This window comes from Cavia porcellus, unplaced genomic scaffold, assembly GCF_034190915.1.
Source record: "Cavia porcellus strain 051 isolate PalLab524CR breed Dunkin Hartley unplaced genomic scaffold, mCavPor4.1 scaffold_6, whole genome shotgun sequence".
NCBI classification, from domain to species: Eukaryota; Metazoa; Chordata; class Mammalia; order Rodentia; family Caviidae; genus Cavia; species Cavia porcellus.
In genome coordinates this window covers 78,542,325-78,551,991 of record NW_026947489.1, presented here as the reverse complement: position 1 = coordinate 78,551,991, position 9,667 = coordinate 78,542,325, and positions in this window count along the sequence as shown.

The window sequence follows — 9,667 nt, the reverse complement described above, 5'->3', positions numbered from 1 at the left end:
GCCATCGCTTGCTGCTTGCTGCTTTCAGCGGCTCCTGCCTTCTGCCTTCCACACCATGAACGGTTTTCTTCTCCTCTGTGATTCCCCTGTGCCATGCCACCCTGCTTTGGAGCCAGCAGATTATGGCTCCAAACCTCTACAAACTGTGAGCCTTTCCTCCTACAACATTGGGTGTTGGCTATTGTGTCTTTGCAATGAGGAAAGCAACTAAGAGGTTAGCCACCCATTCATGATTTGTACTGACAGCTGAGCAATATAGACGGGGCCAACTCTCATGGATCACCACATGGTACTTGAATGACCAGACAGTGTTGCAATCCTCTCTCCCTTGGGAAAAGAACACTGAAAACTTCACCTACTGTGCCCAGCAGCTGAGAGGCTTTCAGAGCAAGGCTCGAGGAAAGCAGCATAACACAGTAGTATTACCTGCTAGCTGTCTGCCCCCTCCCAGGGTGCTACCCTAGGTACTAAAGCCAAAGTTACTGCGCTTGTCTTGCATACTGCCCATTCTTTTTTTTAAATTTTATTTAAGGAGAGAAAAAAAAGCAGAGAAAAGGTACAAGTTATACAGATTTACAGAAAAAAATAAACAGTAGGAAATCACTAGTTAATGGATCACATATTGTCATCTTAGAAATAATTGTTCAAGTCACAAAATTAAAGCTTGTAAAGTGGACATTCCAACAGTGAGACTGCAAACAGTTCTGTTCAATGATCCAATAAAACTCAGTTATATCATTTTCCATCTTATACACTTAAATATACATGCAGTTATATCGTTTAGAGCACTTTCTTTTCCTCTCTTTTGTACAATGACAATTACACATTTTGGGTTTTGTTGCTCCCACAGTTCTTATTACTTTTTTGGAAGGGAGTAGAACCAAATGTGACCTAACAGAACAGAGTCAGTCAAATCAAAAGGGTGGACATAATAGATAATGTAAAAGCATAATACAAGGTGATCAATAATGGTTACCATAATGCCTCCTGCTATCTCTAATAGAATTGCCTATATCATCAGTTATAATAAAATTGAACAAAACAGTAAAGAACAAAACTGACAAAACCAAAACATTGGAGACATTGTAGGTCTTCAAAAGTAGATAAAAGTCAATGAGAATGGGCGTCATAATGAATCCCACTATCGTCACAGCTGTTGCCTAAACTTTCGAACCTGGTACTATCAAGCAAAACAGAATAGGGGGACATCAGTCAAAAACAAGATGGTGAGAGTAATACAGGGCTTTAAATCAAGATAATGGAAAGTCAAAGTGGGTTACTATAATATATCCTGCTATTTTTTATTTATTTTCCCTTAATTAAAAGGATAAAAATAAAAAAGTAAATAATGAAGTGGAGATTGAGATAAAAGAGGGCATAACAGCAAAGCGCAGATCAAAACATAACCATTTAAGCAGAATAGTGTTTCACCACAAGATAATCCTGACATAAAAGTAGTTACCATATTGTCTCTTTCCTTAAAATCTTTGAGTATAACTTCGTATACTGTAGCATCAAGTATATCAAAACAATGTAAAACCATTTAAGAGAATGACAGCATTACAGGGTATTTAGAATCAACTAACAGAATATGAACAATGGTTTCTGTATAATCTCCTTGTCTTTAAAAGTTTTTGCTTATACTCTCATACATAATAAAATCCAATAAGATACAACCTGTTTAGACCAATGGAAACAGAAGAACAAAAGCTTGATGAGACTTCAAAACAAGATGATACTAAATCAGTATTACCTATTAAGATGTCATTTTCTCCAAAATAGCTGTTCCTATCATCCAGCTCATTTCTGTTGAGCTCTTTTTCTGTCATTAGTTGTCAGTTTGTCTTCTTCAATTTGTTTTCTGCTCCATTCATTGTGGCCTCTCTGCCACTATCTCTGGATTCTTTGTATTTTTCTTTTTTAGAATATCCTGCAGTATTCTCTGTAGAGTTGAATTGGTGGTTGCAAATTCCCCTAGTTCCTTTTTATCCTGGAAGCACCTTGTTTTTCCATCAATTTCCAGGGATAGTTGTGCAGGATATATCAATCTTGGCTGGAGATTATTATCGTTCAAAGCTTGAATTATTTTCCCCCACGCTCTTCGTGATTTGATGGTTTGTGCAGAGAAATCTGCTGTAATTCCGATGGGTGTTCCCTTGTAAGTGGTCTGTTTCTTGTCTCTGACAGCTTTTAATATTCTGTTCTTGTATTGAATTTCTGGAATTTTTATTATTATATGCCTGGGTGTTGCTCTGTTTGGATTGTAGGTAGCTGGGGTCCTGTATGCCTCATACCTCTGAGTATCTTTACCTTTTGCTAAATTAGGAAAATTCTCCTGGATTATTTCTGTGAGTAGCTTTTGTAGCTCATTTGTTTGTGTCCCTACTTCTTCTTTTATGTTCTTAATTCTTAAGTTATGGATCCTCTTATCATCTTCTAGTCTTTGTATTATTGCTGTTTATTTCTTTGTTACTTTTAAGAAGTTTTTCATTTCATTCTCCCATATTACAAATCTGCCCTCCAGTTCAGATAGTCTGTCCTTAGTTTCTTTCAAGCTGTTATGCCAATTTTCGATAGTTTTTAGTTTCCTGGTAGTCTCTTTGAACCTGCTTCACGTATTCTATGCTTTCTCTATTTTCTCCATTAAACAATTCTCCCCTCTTTTTCTGTTCTTCCATTCCACCATCTGTTTTTTCCTGGGTGGTGCTTAGCATTTCTCTAACTATTCTGCTTATTTCTAGCTTCAGGTCATTAATAACTTCATTCCTGAACTGATCTATGAGGCTCTCTAGATGGCACTTTATGTCTATTGGTGTGGTGTCTGTTATTGCCTGTTTCTCAGGATTGGGGGCTGAGGAGCCTTTCTTGTTGCTGCCTCTTCCCATATTCTTTGTTCCTTATATATGCAAGCTTATATAGAAGGCCCAGCTTCCTTCCCTGTCAGCCACAGCCTGATCCAATTGCACCGGCTAGGTGTTCCTGCCCACCGCAGCACACCAGGGAGTTACGGACCAGGCAGCCTACGCGGGGCCCGCCCCTCCAGGCCACCCTCAGGCTCTGGGACCTGGGCTGTGGTAGCCTACTTGGTCTCCGCCAGTAGCGTCACGTAGGCTAGGCACTGCTCACCAATCCCGCTTGAGAGGGGGATATGTGGTTGAAGTCGCTGTAGCGCCCCGCTCCCGCAAGTCTGCCCAGTCCTAGAATGTCCTCTGTTGGAGTCTCCCAAACCGTGGGAAGAGTGTCAGTTTCTCTCACTCACCTCACCGCAAGTCAATGCACAGCTCCCTGCCCGCCCTGTTTTCAACTCCGTTCGCCGATTCCCTTCTCAGAGCTTTCCGTGCGTCTGTCTCCCTGCCGAGCCGATGTAGACGCAGCCGCCACATGGCGGGAAACCCAAATCACGGCTTCCAATGGCGTGGGCTCCAGCCTCCACACTGAGGCTCTTCTGTTCCTGTTCTAGCACCAGGACTGCATTCCAAGTTGGTTTCTCTCAGCCCAGTTGGTTCCTGAGTCAGCAGAGCATATCTCCACTTGCTTATGACTCCTTAGTCCGCACCATTCCTGAATTCTAAGCCGAGTCTTTCAGAGAGCCTCCATAGCTGCTGCTATCTGTCTGCCATGTTCTCCCAGAAGACCTTACTGCCCATTCTTTTAATTATACTCAATGGACCTGAGGACTGTTGAAAGAAGCACATCAGTTACACAAAACTGCTTTGCAGAACAGGATGGCTTTGGATATTCTCAGCCTCGTGAGGTGGCATTTGTGCCTTAAGTAGATTCTAAATATTGTGTGTACACACCAGATACACATGCCACAGTTAGTCAGGCATTGGGTGCTTGGCCAGAAAAACTACACAAACATTGGTGGGAGATCTCATGCAAGAATGGTGGGTGTCCTCAACTTCATAATGATGGCATTATTCTCAGATACACTGCTGAGAGTTAGTTATTAGTATCCTGCTGCTGCAGCCTACACTGTTGTTGTGGAATATGGGTACAATCCTGCACACTTCTCATCAGGAAAATCACACAGAAGATTCACACAGAGCAAAAGCCCTTTGGGGTGAGGTGAAGTATGTGGTCAGGATACCAGAGGTAGCCAGGTTCAGGCTTTCCACCAGGGCCTTCCGCTTGTTGGAGAGTCAACATATGTTATGTAACGGGTGTGTGCATGGTAAACATGTAAACAAGTAGTCTGTATCTGTGTTACAACTTGCCAGCTTTTATAATACCATACTTAAGAGAGACTTATCAGTGTTACTCCCCTGCTGCGGTATTAAAGGCATGTCAGAGAGTCACACAGCTCTGTGACTTTTCTTCAGGCTGTCCAAATTCCAAGTGAAACTCCCCAGCCTGGAACTGTGGCACAACATTATACTTTTGATGCATTCTAGGATTCTTGTCAGTCAATACTGTGACTAGAATGTACATTTCTGCCTTTCTTCCACTCCACTTCTATCCTGATAAAAGATTCCAAAACAAGCGGCAGGTTAGAGAGAGAAGTAAAGCAGCAGTTAGGTAAGAGGATCCAAAGAATTTTGTTTTACAAATTAAAATAAATTCTAGCTGGGAGTGGTGGTGCAGGTTTATAATCCCTGTACTTGGAAGTCTGAAGCAGGAGGCCTGCTGCGTGTTGGAGGACAGCCTGGGCACACAGCATGAGGACTGCTGCAAGTTCAAGGTTATCGTGGAATAGAGACCCTGTTTCAAAAAAATTTTTTTAATGAAGTTCTTGCAAAGCTAGCAGACTCCCAAGAAAATGTTGTGTACTAAGACAGTCATCTTTGTTCCTGAGCCCTTATCTTTAATCCTAGCTCTCCTGCCACTAAAATTTCACCAATTAAGTTTAATTCCCTACATCTATAGGTGGCTGATTCTTTTGTGAATCAGGTAGAACAGGTAAAACTGTTTTGGAAGAAAGAAAAAAGTTTGGGGAAAGCCAGACCCAGACTCTACATAAGTCAGCACTATTCACAGACTGTGGAGGGAGAAACTAGGCCTCACAAGGAGGTGATCCCTCCTAGAAACCAGGCCCATGCACAGGCCACTGCCAGAGTGGGGACAGCCAGGCCCAAGCCTCTCTCCATGAGCCAGCACCATTCGTGGACTGTGGAGGGAGAGAACAAGGCCTCACCAGTAGTGATCCTCTCCTGGAAACCACATCATTTTCATTATTTTGTTGGATTGGGTTTTATTCTCCATTGTTTCATTTGATTACAGGCATTATGGTAACCATTGTTGATTTCATAAGGTTTTTAAGTCCTGTATCACTTATACTGGTTTATTTGGAATGGTTTTGTTCTGTTTGATTTTATTTTACTTTGCTTTATCCTCTTTAAAAAAACATAAAAGAAAGGACAAACTGTTCAATGAATGTAAAAAATCACAATTTCGAGGAAAACATCACATGACCTTCCATTCCCACAAATAGTATTTTAGAAAAACTTAAAATATGTATGAAAACACTATGAATATGACATTAGACATTTTCATGTGTAAGCTATTTTCTCAAGAAAAGTGATTTACAGAGAGTGAATCAATGGAGAAATTTCAAAATATACTAATATATTTGGGGGTAATTTTTACCTCTAAAGGAAAGTTTTCTTTTTGTTTTTGTTTTTGTTTTGTGTTTTTGAGACAGGGTCTCACTATGCAGTTCAGGCTGGCCTTGAGCTCACTTTGTAGCCCAGGCTGGTCTTGAACTCGAAATGATCCTCCTGCCTTAGCCTCCCGAGTTCTGGGATTACAGGCATGAGCCACCACACCCAGCTCTAATGTGAGTTTTCTTGAGCAGCCAAGGGGTAAAAATCAAGATGGAGTTAACCATTGATCTGTTATATCCTCAGAAGATTGTAATGAACACGATGATGCTATAGCCTGATCCTGTTAATAATGTAGGAAATCACATTTAAATTGCTATTCGTTGTAAACCACTCCTTTACTGCTGGGTGCAGTGTTAATCACGGCACTAGAGAAGACTGCCCAGCAGTCAGCTGAACACGGAGCTGGCTTTCCCAGCTCATTTGTGTGGGTGCCTCTGCCCACCTTCATGGTGAAGAGAGGCAATCGTGAACTGCTTGGAGTAGGTGTGGATGAATGACCATCCTGTGTCTCAGCCTCTCATTTGCACTAGGGGCGGGGATGAGACAATTTTGGGGGTTAAAATTTTAAGTGAGAAGATGGACCCCAGACAATTCAAGCTTGAGGACCCAATTTTCAACCACTGATGCCTCCAGGGCACAGATACAGTCCACGTCCACACACTGACACTGGCCTGCACATAGGAGTCTGAGCTGCTCTGACCTTACATTCCTTCAGGTACAACAGTTTAAAGATAACTGAAGGAACATGAGTTCCTCAAGAATAAGAACAAAACTGAAATATTAAAAAGTAACAGACATCTGTACTTTACCCTTTCTTTTTCTGCTTATTTTTCTATATTCAGTCCCAGTTGTGACAAGGACAACTGATTCCTTTCTCCCACCTTCAAGCATCCACATTCCTTTGAAGAGATTTTTATAGCTTCTTTCCTTGAATGCTATGTGTTGTAGTCAGGGGTTGCGCAGAGAACAATTAGAATCAGGACGTGGAGTTTATAATATTGTTTTATGATGGTCACCCAGAGTTAACACAAGAAACTGCAGGAAATCTATCCACAGCACCAAAGACATAGAATATTTAGTCAAGGGCCTAAATCCCATAGCAATGTCCCACATGAGTTCAGATGAAAACCCAGAGCTCATGACAGTGCCTCCCATGAGTCCAATTGGAGGTCCAGAGTCCACAAGAAGGACTCACGCCAGTCTCTTTTTTGGATCCATGCTGGGAAGCCAGAAAGTCCATGCCAGTGGGGTGAAGCCAGAAAGTCCATGCCAGTGGGGTGAAGGAGCTGTGCTAGTGGGATGAGGGTTCTATGCTAGAGCCGAAAAGTCACACTCACAACAAAGACCAGGGCTGTCCTGAAAGGCACCACAGCCATCCTCAATGACATGGAGGCCCCGAGCTCCTCCAACGACAAGCACAGTACGGTACGTGCCAGGAAGCCAGCGTGATGAGTTCATCCTGGAGACCAAGTGGCACACGGCTTCTTCTCTGGAGCCAGGAAGCAACGCTCGATGTGAAGACCACAGCTTCTCCAGGAGAACCAACGGCTCAAACAGGAACTCGTAGGAGAACCCACAATGCCTCAACAACGCCTCAGTGCAATAGCTTCTCCTTCTCCACATCTCTGTTTATGCTGGCAACTTTCCTCGGGGGGAACATCTATGCTCAGCAGCATGGTGATTTAATCCTGCTGGCGTTAAGTTGACCACCAGTTTTCAACCTATAATGCTATTTTTGTCACAAACTTCCTCTCCCTGTGCACTTAAGTATAGTCTGTCTGAGAGGGTTGGATAACATGATTAAGTACAACACTGTACTGTGCTCAAAAAAGCTCATATCTTACTACTACTGTGTTTTTGTATCATATCATTGCAATCTCTATCTCTATTCATTAGATGACTGTGGTCCCACAAACATCTAAATACTACAGATATTAGTCTCGTAATACATAAGAATGCCTGTGTTCTACTTTATTGGCCCTTGAGCTCAGTTGGGTTCTCCAAGCCATATAGCCTACACTGTAAGATTTCTCCATGGTCATGGATGTATCCAAATTTGCTTGAAAGGCCTCACTAGGCTCTGGTTGTGCTTCTTGTTCCTGGGGGGAAAGGTGCCCGATACTTAATGGTTATAGCACAGTCAGACATTCAGTGATATTGGAACAGCACGAAAGGGACAAAAGGTAGTGTGAAAAAGGAGCTGCATATGCATTCGCTCAAGACTGGCCACGCATTAGGTCCAGTGCACAGAGTAGAGGCTGTTAATTTAGCCTGGGCCCAAATTGCAGCCCCGGGTCATCTATCCTTCCCAGCCATCACTCAAGAGTGGCGCTTGATGAGGAACAGATTCTAAAGACCAAATCAATCACACCAGATTTTCTGCCTAAGATGAATGATTACTATAGATGTCTCTCTCTTTTTTTGTGGGGAGAGGTTCAATGATATCCCCATTATCCTCAGAACAAATTATCAGGTGAAAATGCACTCTTCAGTTGTAACCTGTAAATCTGTAAACTGAAGATGGTAAATAATAGCTGTCTCTGGATTCCTCTTGAATACACCCAGTGGATTTATCTCTAGCCTAGAATATAATGCCAAGAAACAAACAGCAGGCACTGATGGCCTGTCTCCACTCTTAGGTAAGAAAGGCTTGATTCTTTGCCAGGTTTCACCCAGGACCATGACCAGGACATAAACTTTATCTTACTTTCTCTGGATGCAGGGATTTTAAATAATGGACAAATTTGTGAATCTCTGAAAACCTATGCACCTAAGAAGCACTACAGGATATAAAGGGCGTGCTGCTTCCCTTGGCATTCAAATTCCCAGGAAAAGTAGGAAAGGAGAGAGAATCAAGCAAAAGAAATACACCATGAGGCAAAAGGGTCACTGAGAGTTGGAGGCGCTTGTGCTGCTCCACAGGGACATCGAGGCCAGCCTGAACCACACAGCAAGACACAGTCTCAAAAAGCTAAAGAAAATAAAAATAAATTTTAAAAAGGAAAGAAAGAAAAGAGATGCGAGAAAATTAACACATTTTTGGGAGCTGATATAACTTGTTAGCATTCACTCAACCCAATTTCCCCAGGTGAACTTACCAGCAAAGCTTTGTGGCCCAGGCTGTCTGCCACATTTCTCACCGTGACTGTCCTGACCATAGCTGTCCACTTTCGCCAAGCTGACATCATATCCTCCTGTCTCCTCCTTCTCCCTGTGAAACTCTACACCTTGCTGCCAGCCCATTGCTTCAGGGCCCCTAGCAGGGGGCCGCAACAAGGGACCAGACCTGCAGACAGCCTCACTCTCCAAAGTCAAACTGCTCTGAGGGTGCCAAGGAAGGACTGGGAGCTCCCCACTAGCTGCCTTCTCGGCCTTTTCTCTCACCTCCGCTGCACACAAGAGGAAACAACCTTGAATGGTTACTGTGAAACTGGAAACAAAGCTGTCACCCTATCACTGTGTGACCGATGTGTGACCACAGTCTGCCTCACACTGTAATAACAGTTGCCTCTGCACAGTTGCATCTTCCTTAGCTTGCCCTGTTTGGCCTGATGGGGAGGGGAAGGGAGACGTGATGACAGAACAGGAAAGGCATTCCAGTTAGTTATCCCCTAAATCAGCCTTTGCTGCTGCGTTCCAGATGAGCTCAGCAGAAAACTTGCAGGTGCATGCTCTTGGTGATTGAACAACAACAACAAAAAAGAACACCTGAAATTCCCAGAACTAGTAGTTACCAGAATGGGTTTGATTTGAATTTGCCTAGTCTTTCCAGACCACTGAGCTCGTACTTTGGGGGTATGTCCATATATGCCTGTTTTCATTTGAAATGTTCCACACTTCTGCTAAGATCACAGTCCCAAAAAAACAGATACTGTAGTTGGATGAGTAAGTAGTTCTGTAATTTAGAACACAGCCTGGGCAATTTAGTTACTTAGCAAGACCTTGCCACAAAATAAACATTGACAAGGGCAGGAGATGTAGCTCAGGGCCAGTCCCTAGTACCACCACCACCACCACAGCAGACATTGTATCCTTTACTCTTGCAAGATAAAACAGATACCAGA